The following is a 19862-nucleotide window of genomic DNA, read 5'->3' on the forward strand; positions in this document are numbered from 1 at the left end:
GGCCTTGGGCTCCAGAGGATGGTGTATTACTACTGTCCGGACCCCCCCTACTGGGCCCAATAGTCCGTTGCCAATTGGAAAGACATCTCGCAATGCCAGAGATTTGTAAAAAAAAAAAAAGTTTTCCACTCCTGGCTGTTTCTTTCCCCCTTCTGGTACCCATATAATCCAGATGTTGGAACGTTTAAAGATGTCCTGGAGGTTCCTAAGCCTCTCCTCTTTTTTTTTTTTTTTGAATTCTTCTTTCTTCATTCCTTTCTGGTTGGATGCTTCCTTCTTCCCTCTGGTCCATTCCATTCATTTGAGTCCCAGTTTCCTTTCCATCATTATTTGTTTCCTGGACATCTCCCTTCATTTCAATTAGTTTAGCCTTCATATGTTCCTCTAACTTGTGACTATAATCAACCAGTTCTGTGAGCATCCTGATAAACAGTGTCTTGAACTGTGCTTCTGAGAGGCTGGCAATCTCTCGGTCGCTTAGAGTTATCAGCTCTGGGACTTTGAGTTCTTCTTGCGCCATCTTTTGGGCTGTTCATGCGTGTTACATATCAGGATCGGAGCCCTAGGTGTTCACCAGAGCAGGGCAACTCAGCCACGAGTGGAAAAGTTATTTGAACAAATAATAAAGGAGAACTTCCCCAGTCTGGCAAAGGAAATAGACTTCCAGGAAATCCAGGAAGCTCAGAGAGTGCCAAAGAAGTTGGACCCAAGAAGGAACACACCAAGGCACATCATAATTACACTAGCCAAGATTAAAATGAAGGGGAGAATCCTAGAAGCAGCAAGAGATAAGGGGACAGTCACCTACAAAGGAATACCCATCAGCCTGTCAGCGGATTTCTCAAAAGAGACCTTCCAGGCAAGAAGGGGCTGGAAAGAAGTATTCCAAGTCATGAAACCCAAAGACCTACAGCCAACATTGCTTTATCCAGCAAAAATGTCATTTAGAATGGAAGGACAGATAAAGTGCTTCTCAGATAAGGTCAAGTTCAAGGAGTTCATCATCACCAAGCCCTTATTATATGAAATGCTAAAGGGACTTATATAAGAAAAAGAAGATGAAAAATATTAACAATGAAAGGACAGCAAACTCACAGTTATTAACAACCATGCCTAGAACAAAAGCAAACCTAGAGGACAGCTAGATCAGGAGTGGAACCATAGAAATGAAGAACACATGGAGGGTTAGCAAGAGGGGAGTGGGAGGAGGAGAAGGGGGGAGAAGGTACCGAAAATAGCATAGAGGGTAGGTAGAAAATAGATAAGGGGGAGGGCAAGAATAGTGGGGGAAATATAGAATCTAAAGAACTTGAGACACGTGGTTATAAACTAAGGGGGGAGAATGGTGGGGGAGGGAGTTTGCGGGTGGAGGGGAATGAAGGGGGGAATAGAACAACTGTAATGGTATAATCAATAAAATATATTTTTAAAAAAGAATGTTTATTTAATGCTATTCAGGCCTAACACCTTCATTAAAATATCAAAGTCCTTTAGGGTATACATCTACACACAGACACACACACAGCACTCCCTTATCCCTTTGTCCTAACTCCAGGTACCATAAATCAGGAAGAGCACACATCCGTTTCTCCAGGCCCCTGGTATCATCAGCTGTGTTGATGTTCAGGCAGGATCTCCAATAAATCCAAAGTCATACCCCACCTTCCACTGGCAAGAATTCTTTGTACCAAGTACCAGTCAAAGTCTTTCCTGCTTTCCAGGCCATGCAGCCAAAGGGAGCACCTCAAAGCCACATGGGCCTTTTCTACCAAATCTGCAGGGGTCTGCACTCCACCAAAAAGTGCGTGTCTTTCTTCTTCACGTGGCTGCAGGGATCTCCATTCTGGCAAAGCTGCATGGTTTCCCCTTTCACCTGGGAAAGAGGGGGTCTGCACTCTGCCAAAACCACATGGCTCTCTTTTCCACCTCGCCAAGAGGGGGTTCTCTGCCCAAAACCTCATGGCTCTCTCCCCAGTGGCTGCCATGTCTGGGTTTAAATCCCCATGCCAATCTTCCTCTGTACCACTATTTCCAACTCCTCCCACTATCAGTTACACCTGCCAGTATTTCTGTATTATTACAAGTTTACTGGGCTTCCATTGTTAGTCTGGGCAGGTATGGCCCCATGTCCTAGAGCCAATCTTCTCCAAGCTCCTATGCAGGTGCTGTAACTCAGGGGACCTCCCCCCAGTTACATCTTAGGGGGAAGTGACTTCATCCTCCTAGCTCCAAGCCTGGCCACAGCCATTTAACATATTCAAGTGACCAGCCAAAGGCTGTAGATATATTAAATGGCCATGCCATGGATTAGCTGCAAGGCTGTGGCTGTACAAAATAGCCCTGCATGTTCCTGCTCCATGTGTCCCTTCCCCCAATTCACACCTGTGGGGGAAGGGATGAGGACAACTTAAATGGTTCTCCAATATTCCTATATACCTTGAGTTCTGGACACCATTCCAAAATTTTTGGGGGACCCCCTTCTTGGCTACACCTTGTATCAGCAGGAGAAATGGGGGCAAATGATGGCAGTGCTACTTTTCTCCCCGTAATTTATTGAGATCTGCTGGAAGATCATAAATAAAAGAAGATAGTTATTTAAATTTTTTCTTCAACTCTATCTCTATCTGGAGATAGAATTGAGGATCCCAACCTAATTTCTACTTCCATTTCCACCCTCAGCATCCCAGGCTATCCCTTGCTTTTCATGCACAATTTTTTTCTTATGATAACTAACTCAGCTAACCTTTACCTTTAAATGGAAAGTTGGGGGTGGGTTCCAAGGACAAGATGTAAAGGTCTCAATCATGTAAGAGCCGAGATATGTAAGACAACTTAGACTTAGGTCTTTCCTTTAAAAATCTTATACCATATAGGAGGAAATAAAACAGTATGTAAACAGAAAGGTAACCCAAGATGCAGGGCAGTAAATATTAGCTGCCAAATTGTAACAGGGCACAGCCAAGAGGGGGCCCCCAAAAGGGATTTGGAATGGGGTCCAGAACTCAAGGTGTCCCAGAAATATTAAGATCTTCTCACCGCTCCCCAGCCACAGGTGTGAGTTGGGGAAGGGACAAATGGAGCGGGGCCACTGAGAGCTGTTTTGCATAGCCACAGTTTTGAAGGTAACCTCTGGCATGGTCATTGAACATATCTATAACCTTTAACTGGCTGAATAGATATGTTAAATAGCTGTGGCCATGCTATGAGCCAGGGGAATGGAAGTAACTTCCACCCAAGACACAACTGGGGGCAGGTCCCCCAAGTTACAGTACTTGCGTGAGAGCTTGGAGACAATTGGTTCCATGCCAGGGGACCACACCTGCCCAGACTCAGGATGGCAGCCCAGTAAATTTGGAATAATACATGAATGCTGGCAAGTGCAGCCAATTGTAGGAGGAGTTGGGAATGGCACTGCAAAGGAGGACTGGCATGGGGATTTAAAACCCAGACATGGCAGCCATTGGAGGAGTACCACTCAGCTTTGCCAAAGTTGTGACCCTACCCTCTCCGCGGCTCTGGTGAAGGAAAGAAGAGACTTTGCCCAGAAGAAGGGTGAAAGAACTCTTGCCAGTAAGCCATGAGAAGGTACCACATGGCTTTGGATTAATTAGAGGTCCTGCCTGGACAGCAATCCACTGGATGATGGCAGGAGCCTAGATCCTGGACATGTGATTCTTTTCCTGAGTTACGGTACCCTGAATTAGGGCAGGGGGAGAAGGAAGTGCTGTGGGTGTCTGTGGGTATCCAAAAGGATTTTGATATTTTAATGGGGACATTGGGTCACTACTTTAAGTCTGTATATCTTTAAATAAACCTTTCCTTTCCTTTTTCACAAGTTCCTGGCATTGAGAGATGTCTTTCCTCCAGCGGCAGACAGACAAGCTCAGTAGGTGGTCCAGATGGTATTAGTATAATGTCCTTGCAGCGGGGGGCCTGTTCTTCTGTAACAAAATCAGTGATAGGAAAAGTAAATGCTTTTGGTAATTCAAGGAAAAGAGAGAAATTATTTTGACCAGAAGTGGTTAGATAAGATTTTATAAAGGACAGGGAATAAACCAAGGCTAAATATGAAGTTAATCATGATAACAACCACAATGACAACAAGGACAGATTATCAATTCTACTACACCAGGTACTGTGCCAAGCATTTGCTGTTCATCATCTTAGGAATTATATCCCACTGTGGTAGGTAGGTGTTGTTATCAGCCTTACTGTCCATTTGAAGCTCCAAGAGGTGGAGGAGGGTTTTGTCCAAATTCACTCAGCAAGTGAATGGAGGAATTGGGATCTGCCCTTGAAGTCAGACTCCAGAACTCCACTCTAAACCATCAAGCAATATTTGCAGATAGGGAAGAAGGAAGGTATTCCAGACCAGGTGGAGCCCAAGAGTGGAAGTCATGTTATCTAATCCTAGACAACTGTCTCTCTCTAGACAGAGTTGGGCAGGAATTACAAGGCTAAAAGGTTAGCACATCCCTGTGCCTGCACCCCTAGAAGTTCCCTACTAACCCCCAACAGACCCTGAGGAGAAGGTATATACTTGCACTTCCCTAGAATGCATTTCCACCAGCCATGTATGAGAGTTCCTTTAGCTCCACGTCTCAATAGTCTTTGACTTTGTCAGTTTTCAAGATTTTGGTATTCTAATAGGACATTTGCATTTCCTTGATGACATATGTTGAGCATCTTTTCATATGTTTATTTTATACCTATATATTTTCTTTGGTGAGATAAAAATCTTTTCCTAGTTTTTAATTTTTTTTTCTTATTGTTAAGTTTTAAGAGTTATTTTTATATTTGTGGCAATAGTCCTTTATCAGATGTGTCTTTTACAATTATTTTCTCCTGGTATGTGGCTTATAGTCTCAGTCTCTTAACTTTGTCTTTTGGAGAGGATATGGCTTAAAAAAAAGATTGTATTTATTTATTTTTATAGAGAGGGGAAGGTAGTGAGAGAGGGGAGAAACATCGATGTGTGGTTGCCTCTTGTGTACCCCATACCAGGGGCCTGGTCTGCAACCTGGGCATGTGCCCTGACTGAGAATTGAACCGGTGACCCTGTGGTTTGCAGGCCAGCACTCAATCTACTGAGCCACACCAGCCAGGGCAGTAAGTTAAGTCTTAATTTTAGTAAAATTAAGATACAAGTGTAAGTTTATTGGTGTTGTATCTAAAAGGTCATTGCCTACAAGTATGTCTACATTTTTTATTACAATATCTCCTCCTGGTTTTATAGTTTTACATTCTACATTTAGGTCTGTGATCCACATTGAGTTAATTTTTGCAAAGGGTGTAAGGTTTATGCCTAGGTTCATTTTTTTTTGTATGTGGGTGTCCAGTTCCAGCACTATTTGTTGAAAAGACTCTCTTTGGCCCATTGTATTGTCTTTGCTTCTTTGACAAAGACTATATTTATGTGGGTTTACTTCTGGGCTCTCTATTCTGGTCCATTTACCTATTTGTCTGACTTTCACTAACACCATACTTCTTGATATACTGTCACTTTAAGTCATGAAATAGGATAGTGATAGTCCAACTTTGTTATTGTCTCTCAACATTGTTTTGACTATTCTGTATCTTTTGCCTCTCCATACAAACTTTAGAAGCAGTTTAATTGGGTTTGCATTGAATCTAAACATCAAATTGGGAAGAAATGACATTTTGACAATACTGAATCCACATATTCATACCCATGAACATGGGATGTTTCTTATTGCTTTACATATTTCTTCTGTTCCTTTCTTTCTTCCCCTTTTGGTATTCCTATTCCACACATATACTTTTTATTGTTTTGCCATAGTAATTGGATATTCTGTTTGTTTTTTTCAACATTTGTTCTCTTTTCTTTTTGATTTTTGAGGATTCTGTTGATATATCCTATATTATCTGGCTCAGAGATTCTTTCCTCAGCTGTGTCCAGTGTACTAATAAGCACACCAAAGGCATTCATCATTTCCGTTACATGTAGGAGACCATTCTGCGAGGCATGGGCCCAGCTCCCACTCGGAGAGGCACAGGATCCACGCCCATGGATAGTTTCTCCCATGGGGAATCAAGGCTGCAATACGTGTAGGCCACTTTGAGTCTTGCTTTTTGCTAAAAACTCCCTCGCCTGGATTTGTGGCAAACATTTACTGCAAAATAACTTCCAAAAATCCATGCTAAAGCTTCCAAGGATGAGTGTAACTGGTTCAACAACTTTTCCTTTTTATTTTTATTTATTTATTTATAAATTCCATTTAATTATTGTTCAAGTACAGTTTTCCATCTCCCACTCCCATCCCAGCCACCACCCCCAACCCCCGTGCCACTTTTCCTTTTTCATTTTCAAATATCCCTCTTCTGTGATGTGATTAGCAGCATTGGCTCCTTTGTTGTCTGTAAAGGGTAACCACATAAAGAAACCTGTGCATAGTAAATGAGGACTATATTGTAATATGCCAAGAAAGTCAATAAAGGCTGGTCCCAGCAAGGGCTAAAGATTTTGCTCCCCTTGAGAGAAAAAGCCATGCTGTCCCTTTTTCTCCACCAGACTCGGTAGTCCATGTGAATGTCTCATTGCATCCATAATGATGCGGACACCGCAGGCTGGTGTTGGCATCAGTTCTAGTGTTTTAAAAAAATTGTATTAGGATTTCCGTCTTGCTGTCTTCACTCGTCTGTTTTTACATATTGTCTACTTTTGTCATTAGAGCCCTTATTAGTCATAGTCGTTTTGAATTCTCAGTCTGATAATTCCAATACCCCTGCCATGTCTGATACTGGTGCTTCCTCTGTCTCTTAAAATTGTGTCTCCCACCCCACCTTTTGGTGACTTGTAATTTTTTTCTTGAGAGCCAGGCATAATGCACCCGACACTGGTTTTCAGAGCACTTTTTCATTGCTGAAATTTACTGCCATGAGGGAGTTTCCTATGAAAGTTTTTTAACCTTCCACTCACATCTGCAATTCCTTGAGAGAGGAATTTATAGCATACCTTGAAATGAAACTAGTGAATTATAACATGCATGTGTTCAACATTAGTAAATGAAACCAGCTCTCAAAAGAGGTTAATCAATTTATATTCCTCTTAGCAGATGATGAGAGTTTCACTTGTTCCACATCTGCAGCAGTTGTTTATAGTGTAAATCTTTTAAATTTCATCCATTTACTCAATAAGCTAAGAATCAAAGGGGACTTTCTCAGCCTGAGAAAGGTCATCTGTGCAGAAACCACAGTTAACATCATTCCCAATGGTGAAAAACTGGATAGATTTCCAGTTTTTTCCAGATCATAGATTTCTCCTATGATCAGGAACAGGACCAGATATTAGCTCCCACCACTCTGTTAACACTACCTCTGTTCAGCCCTAGCCCAGGCCATTAGACAAGAAAAAGAAATAAATAGCATATAAATCAGAAAAGAAGAAGTAAAACTATCTGTTTGCAGATGACATGATATCATAGGTAGAAAATCCTGAGGAATTCACTAGAAAACTATTACAACTAATAAACCAGCTCAGCAAGGATGAACAAGGATGCAAGAGCAATATGCAATAAATAAATGTATTTTATACACTTACTAACTTCAAAAATGAAGTTAAGCAAAACAATTCCATTTGTTTCAAAACGAAACATTTTGTAGTATTAAAAAATAATTAGAAGTAAATTTAACAGAAGTGCAAAACTTTTCTTCTGAAAACTGCAAAACATTGTTGAAAGAAGTTAAAGATTTAAATAAATGGGGAAATGCTATTTTCATGAATTTTGGAACTTAATATTATGAAGATGAAAATGCAATCCCCATTAGAATCCCAGTTGACCTTTTTGAAGAAGCTGACAAAAATAGATTCTAAAATTCATATGGAGTTGTGACTCACAAAAAGCCAAAACAATGTTGAAAAAGTAGACAAAGTAAAAATATTCACACTTGCTTTTTTAAAGTATATTTTATTGATTATACTGTTACAGCTACCCAGTTTTTCCTCCTCTGTCCCCTCTCCACCCAGTATTCCCCTTTCTTCAGCAGTCTCCTCCCTTAGTTCATATCCATGGGTAATGAGTGTAAATTCTTTGGATTCTCCCTTTCCTATATACTATTCTTGACATCCCCTGTCTATTTTATTTCTACCAGTTATGTTTCTTAATCCCTGTATCATATCTCCCTTTCTCCCACTTCCCCCTTCCAGCTAATAACCCTTCAAGTGATCTCCATGCCTATGATTCTGCTCCTGTTCTGATAGTCTGCTTAGTTTGTTTTTTTATTTCAACACCTACTACAAAGTGATAATAATTGAGACAATGTGGTCCTGGCACAAGGCTAGACATATAGATAATTGAGTAGAATTCAGAGTCCAGAAATAAACCCACATAGGTCTGGTCAATTGGTCTTCAACAAGAGTTCTAAGCAATGGAGAAAAAAGTAGTCTTTTCAGTGAATGGTGCTGAGGAAACTAGATATCCATATGCCAAAGAATGATGTTTAACCCTTACCTTAGACATCATACAACAACAAAAAACCTAAACATTAAAGCTAAAGATATAAGACTTCTAGCCAAGATGGAGGCGCAGGTAGCTACACTTTACCTCCTTGCATAACCAAAAGAAGGACAACAACAAATTTAAAAACAAAAAACACCTCAAACTGCCAGAAAATCAAACTATATAGGAGTCTGACAACCAAGGAGTTAAAGAAGAAACATCCATCCAGACCAGTACAAGGAGCAGAGACAGGCAGCCAGAGTGAAGAGTATTCGAGGCAAAAAAGGCAGCTGGAGGATCAGAGTGAGCAAGGCAGTGGTGGATGGGGTGGATAGTCCCAATCTGCATGTGGATAAACTGGGAGGAACAACTGGGGAGTGAGACAAACCTCAAGGCCAAGGGTTCCAGCATGGAGAAATGAAGCCTCAAAACTTATGACTGTAAAACCCTGTGGGTATTGAGGCAGTGGGAGAACCTCCCAGCCTCACGAGAGAGTTCATTGGAGAGAACCACAGAGTCCCAGAACATAAATAAAGCCACCCATATCAGAATTAGCACCAGAAGGGTCCAATTTGCTTGTGGGTAGCAGTATAAGGGACTGAAAGGTGGGAGAGAGCCAAGCAGGCAGCATTATTCTCTCTTGGGACCCTCGCTCACATACAGCACCACGAAGTACCTCTGTTGGTTGCCCAGCCCTGACAAATATCCAAGTCTCTGCCCCTTACTATATAACAGGCATTCAGAGACAAAAAAATATGGCCCAAATGAAAGAACAGATCAAGACTCCAGAAAAAAATACAATTAAGTGATGAAAAGATAGCCAACCTATCACATGCACAGTTCAAAACACAGGTAATCAGGATACTCACAGAATTGGCTGAGTATGGTTGCAAAATAGAGGAAAAAGTGAAGGCTGTGAAAAGTGAAATAAAGAAAAATGTACAGGAAACCAACAGTGAAGGGAAAGAAACCAGGACTAAAATCAATGATTTGCACAAGAAGGAAGAAATAAACATTTAACAAGAACTGAATGAAGAAACAAGACTTCAGAAAAATGAGGAGAGGCTTAAGAATCTCCAGGACAACTTTAAACATTCCAACATCCAAATCATAGAGGTGCCAGAAGGAGAATAGGAAGAGCAAGTAATTGGAAACTTATTTGATGAAATAATGAAGAACTTCCCCAGTCTGGCAAAGGAAATAGACTTCCAGGAAGTCAGGAAGCCCAGAGAGTCCCAAAGAAGGTGGTCCCAAAGGGGAACCACACCAAGGCACATCATAATTACATTAGCCAAGATAAAAATGGAGAAAGAATCCTAGAAGCAGCAAGAGATAAAGAGAGAGTAACCTACAAAGGAGTTCCCATAAGACTGTCAGCAAATTTATCAAGAGACCTTGCAGGTAAGAAGGGGCTGGAAAGAAGTATTCCAAGTCATGAAAGGCAAGGATCTACCTACAAGATTGCTCCCTCCAGTGAAGATTTCATTGAGAGTGGAAGGGCAGATACAGTGCTTCTCAGATAAGGTTAAGTTAAAGGAGTTCATCATCACCAAGCCCTTATTTTATGAAATGTTAAAGGGACTTATCTAAGAAAAAGAAAATAAAAACATGTATAGTAAAATGATAGCAAACTCACAATTATTAATAACCACACCTAAAACAAAAACAAAAATAAACTAAGCAAACAACTAGGAACAGAACTACAGAAATGGAGATCACATGGAGGGTTAGCAACAGAAAAGTGGGAGAAGGAGAAAGGGGAAAAAGGTACAGAGAATAAGTAGCATAGATGGTAGGTAGAAAATAGACAGGGGGAGGGCAAGAGTAGTGTGGGAAATGTAGAAGCTAAAGAACTTGTGACACATGGACATGAACTAAAGTGGGGGAATGTGGGAGAGGGTGTGCAGGGGAGAGGGGAATGAAGTGGGGGAAATAGAACAACTGTAATAGCACAATCAATAAAATATATTAAAAATTAACAGTAAAATGACAACAAACTCACAGTTATGAACAATAAAACCTAAAAAAAAATGAAAACAAAAACTAAGCAAATGACTAGAACAGGAACAGAATCACATGGAGGGTTATCAGCAGCGGGTTGGAGGGGGGAGAACAAGAAAAAGGTATAGGGAATAAGTAGCATAAATGGTGGGTAGGGAACACACAGAGGTATGTTAATAGTGTAGGAAATGTAGAAGCCAAAGAACTTATATATATATGACCCATGGACATGAATCAAAGTGGAGGGAAATGGTGGTGGAAGACACTGTGCAGGGCAGAAGGGAATAAAGATAGGAAAATCAGACTATTGTAATACCTAATCAATAAAATATGTGTTTTAAAAAGCTAAATATATAAAACTTTTAGAAGAAAAATAAGATACAGAGTGAGAAGATGACGGGCAAGGTAGATGGGAGCAGAGCCCAGTTCTCCCTGTGCTGAGCTGAAACACCTAGCCGATCATCTGAGGAACAGAGTGAATAGCCAACAGAATCTCAGTTTATATGAAGTTTAGAGGCAAAAAAAGTTGCATGGGACATTGAAAAACGGACCGTGAGGAGATTATGGTGGGACAGTAAAGTCCCTGGGTTCTGCACAGGGACCAAAGCTGTTGCGGCCCTGGCCCTGCACCTGCTGCAGGATACAGGAAGGGGAGTTAGATCACCAGCTCCTTCCCCTACCAGAGCAGGGAGGGCAACCCAGTACCAAGAGGGACCTGGATGCTGGAAGTCAATGAGGAGAATAGAGATGAAGTGGGAGAACAAGTGGGAGACTGTACACATCCACTGGACGGTGGATGCCTGCACCAGAGAAACTGAGGTGCTAGGCAACACCTGGAGAAGAAAGGAGTTGGGTAGTGTTGAACCCTGAATCAGATAGTCTCTGGACTGGTTGAAAAATTGGGCTGTGTGAAAAGCTGTGTGCTTGTTAAGAACAGCAGGCAGCTGCTTTGTAAGGAACTCTCCAGCAGCAGCTGTCTTGCCCCTAGGGTGATTTCAGCTGCCTGTGCCCAGAGATTGAATGGCCAAGTGTGGAACTAAGCCTCCCTGCTTGTCTCACACTGTGCACAGCTAAGTGAATGATTTGAGCCTAGCAGTTCATGGAAGACATGGGCCAGAGACCAGGAAACTGGGCATATTGCAGCCCAGACCTGGTCTCCATCCCCTCAAAATCATAGGAAGGGAAAACATCAAAGCCCAGAACCATTCTTCCTGTGGTATCTAGGAAGACCAGCAGAATGAGCTGAACAGCTTTAAAGTCAGAGGGAGGCTTGTTATTATTATTTTTCTTTTCTGTTCCTTTCTTTTTTCCCTTTTTTTCTTCCCCCAAGTGAGACAATAAGACATGTAGTTGCAAAGTGTCCAGAGACAGATCCAAAGTGGGGAGCACAAAGTTAACCCCCAAAACTGAGAAACTGAGACAAATGTCCACTTTGCTATTCTATACAGCTCAAATTTTATTGTTTATGTGCACTATTATTTTTTAAATTATTTTTCCACTTTTTTATTACTATATTTTTAATTTTCTTCCTTATGTTTAGTTTTCCTCATTTTATTTCTCTGTTTAATTGCATTGTTTGACTGGTTTTCCTTATTCTATCCTTACTGTATTTTCATTTTCCTTCTCTCACTTCATGCATGTTCCAATAACACACAACTCTTGATGGGGCACTTTCTATTCTGGTTATCTAAATCACATATTTCTTGTCATATTATTGTTGTTCCAGTACTATTGTAAATAATCATTATTCCACACAATTGTACATACTACAGAGCAACCCTCCCTGATCTTAGCCCACATCACTTTAATCCTCAGCATTATTATTGTTGTGGTCAACTCCATTTTCCCTCTTACACTATGCTCACTTTATATCTTTTACTCTCACTGTATCTCATCATCTAACCTTGCACAAGCACTCTGTTTTCTGGATTCAGCTCACAATCATCCTCCCCTCTAAAAAGAATCTTGTCTCTCTTTCACCTTTTGTAAAGAGTGGCTAGTTGGGTGAAATATCAGTTACTGCTACACTTATCCAAAGAATCTCCTATCACTTCTCTACTTGCTGGTACTTTAAATCTCATAAAATACTCTCCTACTACCTTAATCCATTTTGCCTACCCCACCTACCCCTGATCACATACAAGAATAGGTGGGAGCTGTGAACTTCATTCAGTATACCTGCTGGAGAAAAAAAACACCAACAAAGGAACCACCAAAAGGTAAAAACCCAAGTACAACAAGAGAGCCCACACAAAGAGAAAAAAAGAGCAAACCTAGAGCATCCAGACAAGGAGATCAAAGAGACCTCCTTGAATTCATGGAATTCCTACCATTGAAGTTCACCCTACAAAGACAGCTAGCAAAGCGAAACATCAGGAAGCGCTGAAACAAGCAAAAGAGTCACCGAAAATGCAGACAAAAAACCAACATGCAATGAAAAGGAACAGAAGACTCCCCACTAAAAGAGCTAAATGAAATGGAGGTAATGAAACTATCAGATATAGAATTCAAATTAATGGCTATGAAGATACTCAAAGAACTCACAGACAACTATAAGAAACTGAGAGAACTACATCAGCATGAAAAAGGAAATAGAAGCTATGAACAAAAACCAGGAGGAAAGGAACAATACACTCTTGGAAATATAAAACACATTAGAAGAAATTACAAGCAGGCTGGATGAAGGAGAGGATTGAATCAGTGATTTGGAGGACAAGGTAAAAAGAAAAACACCCAGATAGAACAAGAAAAGCAAAAGGTATTCAGAAAGAACAAACAGGTGATAAGGGAGCTGCAAGACAATATGAAATGTAACATATACATATAATAGAGATACCAGAAGGAGAAGAAAAAGAGGAAGGGACAGAAAACCTTTTTGAAAACTTAATGATAGAAATTTTCCCTAATTAATGAGAGAAAAAGTCACACGAATCCAAGAAACACAGAGAGTCCCAGTCTAGAGGACCCCAAAGAGGCCCACTTCAAGACAACATCATAATTAAAATGGCAAAATTCCAAAACAAAGAGAGAATATTAAAGGCAGCAAGGGAGAAACCAGAAGTAACATGCAAGTAATTTTGCACTGATGAGGCTAGCAGCTGACTTCTCAATGGACATGCTCCAAACCAGAAGAGAATGCCAAGAAATATTCCAAGTAAGGAGAACCAGCAGCCTACAACCAAGATTACTCTACCCAGCAAGGCTCTCAATTAAAATGGAAGGTCAAATAAGGAACTTCCCAGACAAAAGAAGTCTAAAAGAATACATCTCCACCAAATTATCTCTGCAAGAGATGCTAAAGGGACTGCTTTAAGAAAAGAAAGGAGAAGAGTGAGAGAGAGAGAAACACAGGTACAAAAAAAGGCAATGGATAAGTAATTATCAATAATAGCCTTAAAGGTAAATGTATTAAATGCTCCAATCAAAAGACAATAATAGCTTAATGGGTAAGAAAGCATGACCCACACATATGCTGCCTACAAAAGACCCACCTCAGAACAAATAACCTACACAGACTAAAAGCAAAGGGCTGGAAACAAATATTCTAAGCAAATGGATAGGAAAAAATGCTGGAGTAGTAATACTCATATCAGACGAAATGGACTTCATAAAAAGAGCCATAAAATGAGACCCAGATGGTCTCTTTACAATACTCAAGGGAAGAATCCAACAAGAAGACTTAAACATTGTAAATATATGTGCATCCAAAATAGGAGCACCCAAATACATAAAGAAAATCTTGGAGGACTTCAAGAAAGATATTGACAGCAACACAATTATAGTAGGGGATTTCAACACCTGACAGTCAAGAATGGATAGACACACCAAATAAAATATCAACAAAGATATTGCACCATTGTCCTACATGAAATGGAATTAACTGATGTACAGAGAGCCTTTGTTCCCAAAGAAGCAAAATACACATTCTTTTTGAATGCTCATGGAACATTTGCAAAGATAGATAACTTGATAGGACACAAAACAAGCCTCGACAAATTCAAGAAAATTGAAATTATGTCAAGCATGTTCTCTGACCACAAGGGACTGAAACTAAAAACCAATCTCAGGGAAAACAACTCAAAACACTCAAACTCATGGAGGTTAAATGGCATGCTATTAAACAATGAATGGGTTGAGAATGAGATCAAGGAGGAAATACAAAACTTTCTGGAAACAAATGAAAATGAACTCACAACAGCTCAAAATTTATAGGACACAGTGAAGGCAGTCCATACAGGGAAGCTCATAGTGATACAGGCCTACCTTAAAAAAATAAAACATTTGAAATAAACAACCTATTCACACATCTACAAGAACTCAAAGAACAACAAAGACAGTCCTGAACAAGTAGAAGAAAGGAAATAACCAAGATCTGAGCAGAATTAAAGGGCATAGAGAGTAAAAGCCCAATCCTAAGAATCAATAAATCCAGGAGCTTGTTCTTTGAAAGAATAATAAAATCCAAAAGCCTTTAAGTACACTAATCAAGAAAAAGAGAGGACCCAAATAAACACATTCAGAAATGAAAGAGGAGAGATGACAACTGATACCACAGAAATACAAAGCATTGCAATAAATTACTAAAAAAAAACCTACATGTCAAGTAATTTGAAAACCTAGCTGAAATAGACAAATTTCTAGAAAAATATCATCTTCCAAAACTGAATAAAGAAGCAGAAAGTCTGAACAGACCAGTAACAGCTGACATAATTGAAGCAGTAATCAAAAATTTCTCAACACACAAAATCCCTGGACTGGACAGTTTCACAGAAGAATTCTACAAAGCATTTGAAGAAGAGCACACACCTATTCTTCACAGACTATTTCAAAATATCCAAGAAGATGGAACACTCTGGAAGACTCTTAAACTCTTTTTATGAAGCCAGCATCATCCTGTTCCCAAAACCAGCTGAAGACACAACATGGGAAGAGAACGTCAGGCCTATATCACTGATCAATATAGATGCTAAAATCCTCAACAATATATTGGAAAACAGCATCCAACAACACATTAAAGAGATTATACACTATGACCATGTGGGATTCATCCAAGGGGTTCAAGGATGGTACAATATTGGCAAATCAATAAATGTAATAAATCACATAAACAAAAGTAAAGATAAAAATCACATGGTCATATCAATAGATGTAGAAAAGGCATTTGAGAAGGTTCACCCCCATTTTGATAAAAGCACTCAACAAAGTAGGGATAGAGGGAGCATTCCTTAATATAATAAAGGCGATATGTGAGAGAATTATAGCCAACATCACACTCAATGGGCAAAAACTAAAAACATTCCCACTAACATTAGGTACAAGACAACGTTGTCCACTTTCACCATTATTATTCAACATAGTTATGAACACACACAATCAGACAAAAAGAAGTAAAAAAGGGCATCCAAATTGAAAAAGAGGGAAAAAACTATTATTGCTTGAAATGACATGATAGTGTACATAGAAAATCCTATGGACTCCACCAAAAAAACTGCTGAACCTAATAAATGAATTTGGATAAACAGTGAGATGCAAAGTCAACATTCAGCATACAAAGGCATTTTTGTATACCAAAAATAAAATACCAGAAATAGAAATCAAGAAAAATATCCCATTTGATAAAGCAACAAGAAAAATAATATACCTAAGAATAAACCTAACCAAGGAGATAAAAGACCACTACTCAGAAAACTACACAAAACTGAAGAAAGAAATTAAGAAAGATATAAAGAAATAAAAGCATGTACCATGCTTACGGATTGGAAGAATAAACATCATCAAAATGTCCACACTACCCAAAGCAATTTATAGATTCAATGCAATACTCATGAAATTACCAATGGCATATTTCACAAATACAGAAAAAATGCTCCAAAAATATTCTGTTACTTTATTTTAATTTTTGTTCAAGTACAGTTTTCTGTCTTTTACTGCCACCCCAGCCCACCCACCCAACCCTTCCCACTCCCTCCTATTTCCACCTCCCTTGTTTTTTTCGTGTGTCTTTTATACTTGTTCCTGTAAACCCTTCCCCTTTTCCATCGAAATTCCCTCTCCTCTTCACTCTGGACACTGTCAGCCTGTTCTCTATTTCCGTGTCTTTGGGCTATACTTTGCTTGTTTGGTTGTTTTGTTGTTTAGATGCCTGTTGAAGGTGAGATCATGTGGTATTTGTCTTTTACCACCTTGCTTATTTCACTCAGCATAATGCTTTCCAGTTCCATCCATGCTGTTGCAAAGGGTAGGAGCTCTTTTCTTTCTGCTGCATAGAATTCCATTGTGTAAAAGTACCATTGTTATTGGATCTATTCATTTACTGATGGACACCTAGGTTGCTTCCAGCACCTGGCTATTGCAAATTGTGCTGCTATGAACATTAGGGTGCATAGGTTCTTTTGGATTGGTGTTTTGGTGTTCTTAGGGCATAATCCTAGCATTGGAATTGCTAGGTCAATAGGCAGATCCATTTTTACTTTTCTTAGAAAATTCCATACTGTTTTCCATAGTGTTTGTACCAGTCTGTAATCCCACCAATAGTGCACCAGGGTTCCTTTTTCTCCACAATTTCTCCAACACTTGTGGTTTGTTGCTTTATGATGGCCATTCTGACTAGTGTGAAGTGGTATCTCATTGTGGTTTTAATTTACATCTTTCTGATAGCTAGTGAAACTGAGCATCTTTTCATGTGTCTCTGGATCCTCTCTAGGTCCTCCTTGGAGAAGTGTCTATTCAAGTCCTTTGCCCATTTTTTAATTGGGTTGCTTGTCTTTTAAGAGTGGAGTTGTGTGTGTTCTGTATATATTTTGGAGATTAAACCCTTGTCTGAGGTATCACTGGCAAATATATTATCCCATAATGTTAGTTCTCTTTTTATTTTAATACTGTTTTCTTTAGCTATGCAGAAACTTTTTATGTTGATGGCATCCCATTTGTTCATTCTTTCCTTTATGTACCTTGCTCTATCAGTAAAAATGTTGCTGTGTGAAATATCTGAGATTTTCCTGCTTATGTTATCCTCTAGCACTTTAATGGCACCATGGCCTACATTTAAATGTTTTGTCCACCTTGAATTTATTTTTGTGTGTGGTGTCAGTTGATGCTGGCGTTTCATTTTTTTGCACATGGTCATCCAGTTCTCCCAACACCATTTGTTGAAGAGACTATCTTTACTCCATTATATGTTGCTGCCCTCTTTGTCGAGTATTAAATGATTGTGGAAACTTGGGTCTTCTTCTGGGCTCTCTGTTTTGTTCCATTGTTATATGTGTCTATTTTTATTCCAGTACCAGGCTGTTTTGATTACAGTGGCCTTGTAATACAGTTTGGTATCAGGTATTGTGATCCCTTCTACTTTGCTCTTGTTTCTCAAAATTGCAGCAGCTATTTGGTGTTGTTTATGGTTCCACATAAATTTCTGAAGTGTTTGTTCTATGTCTGTGAAATATGCCATTGGTACTTTAATAGGAATTACATTGAATCTGAAAATTGCTTTGGGTAGTATGGACATTTTGATGATGTTAATTCTTCTGATCCATGAACAGGTTATATGTTTCCATTAGTTTGTGTCTTCCTTGATTTATTTCTTCAGTGTTGTGTAATTTTCTGCATACAGGTCTTTTACCTCCTTGGTTAGGTTTATTCCTAGGTACATTGTTTTTCTTGTTGCCATAGGAAATTGGATTTTTTCCTGATTCTTCATTTTTTCTCTTTCTGATATTTCATTGCTGGTGTACAAAAGTACCCTTAATTTCTAAAATATTGAGTTTGTATCCTCCTGCTTTGCCAAATTCATGTATTAAGTCGAGTAGTTTTTTTGATGGAGTCTGTACAGTTTTCTATGTACAGTATTATGTCATCTGCATGCAATGACAGTTTTACTTCCTTCTTTCCAATTTGGATGCCTTTTATTTTTTTCTTGTTTGATCGCTGTGGATAGGATTTCCAATACTATGTTGAATAGAAGTGATGAAAGCACACATCTTTGTCTTGATCTTAGTGAGAAAGATTTTTGTGTTTTCCCATTTAATATGATATTGGCTATTGGTCTCATGTATATGGCCTTTATTATATTGCAGTATGCTTCTTGTACTCTCACTTTGCTGAGTGTTTTTTTGTCATAAATGGGTTCTGTACATTATCAAACGTTTTTTCTGCATCTATTGAAATGATCATGTGATTTTTGCCTTTGATTTTAAGTGATGGATTACATTCGTTGATTTGAGTATATTGTATAATTCTTTTTTCCCTGTGATGGATTTCACTTCATCATGGTGAATGATCTTTTTAATGCATTGCCAGATGCGATTTGCTAACATTTTGTTGAATTTTAGCATCTAATTTCATTAGTGATATTGGCCTGTAGTTTTCTTCTTTTGTTGTGTCTTTATCTGATTTTGGGAATAGGATGATGCTGGCTTAGTAAAAAGAGATGAAAGTCTTCCATCTCCTTGTATATTTGGAGTCGTCTCTGAAGGATAGGGGTTAGCTCTTTCTTAAATGCTTTGCAGAATTCTCCTGTGAAACCATCCAGTCCTGGGCTTTTGTGTGTCAGGAGTTTTTTTTGATTACTGCTTTAATTTTTGTCAGCTGTTATTGGTCTGTTCAGGCTTTCTGCTCCTTTGTCATTCAGTTTGGGAAGATTATATTTTTCTAGAAATTTGTTCATTTCACCTAGACTTTCAAATTACTTGGTATATAGTTCTTTTTAGTAACTTCTTATAATCCTTGTATTTCTTGGTATAAGTTGTAATCTCTCCTCTTTCATTTTTGAATGTGTTCATTGGGTTCTCTCTCTCTTTTTCTTGATGAGTCTACTTAAAGGCTTGTCAATTTTGTTTATCTTTTTAAAGAACCAGCTCCTGGATTTGTTGACCCTTAGAATTGTTCCTTTGGTCTCCACGTCATTTAAATCTGCTACTGGTCTTGATTATTTCCTTCCATCGACTTGCTTTGGGTTGTCTATGTTGTTGCTCCTCCAGTTTTTACAGATGTAGGGTTAGGTTGTTTATTTGAAATGTTTCTTTCTTTCTTTTTGTTTTAGGTAGGCCTGTAGTGCTATGAACTTCCTTCTCAGGACTGCCTTCACTGTGTCCCGTACATTTTGAACTGTTGTGAGTTCATTTTCATTTGTTTTCAAAAACTTTTTGATTTCTTCTGTGATCTCATTCTTGACCCATTCATTGTTTAATAGCATGCTATTCAATCTCCATGAGTTTCAATGTTTTTTTTTTCTCATTGAGGTTCTTTTCTAGTTTCAGTCCCTTGTGGTCTCAGAAGATACTTGATATGATTTCAAATTTCTTGAATTGTTGAAGCTTGTTTTGTGTCATTTTCTTTGGTCTACCTTTGGAAATATTCCATATGCATTTAAAAAGAATGTGTATTTTGCTTCTTTTGAATGAAAGT

Source organism: Sturnira hondurensis, unplaced genomic scaffold (assembly GCF_014824575.4).
Source record: "Sturnira hondurensis isolate 20B ecotype Veracruz unplaced genomic scaffold, ASM1482457v3 Scaffold0003440, whole genome shotgun sequence".
Lineage (NCBI taxonomy): Eukaryota > Metazoa > Chordata > Mammalia > Chiroptera > Phyllostomidae > Sturnira > Sturnira hondurensis.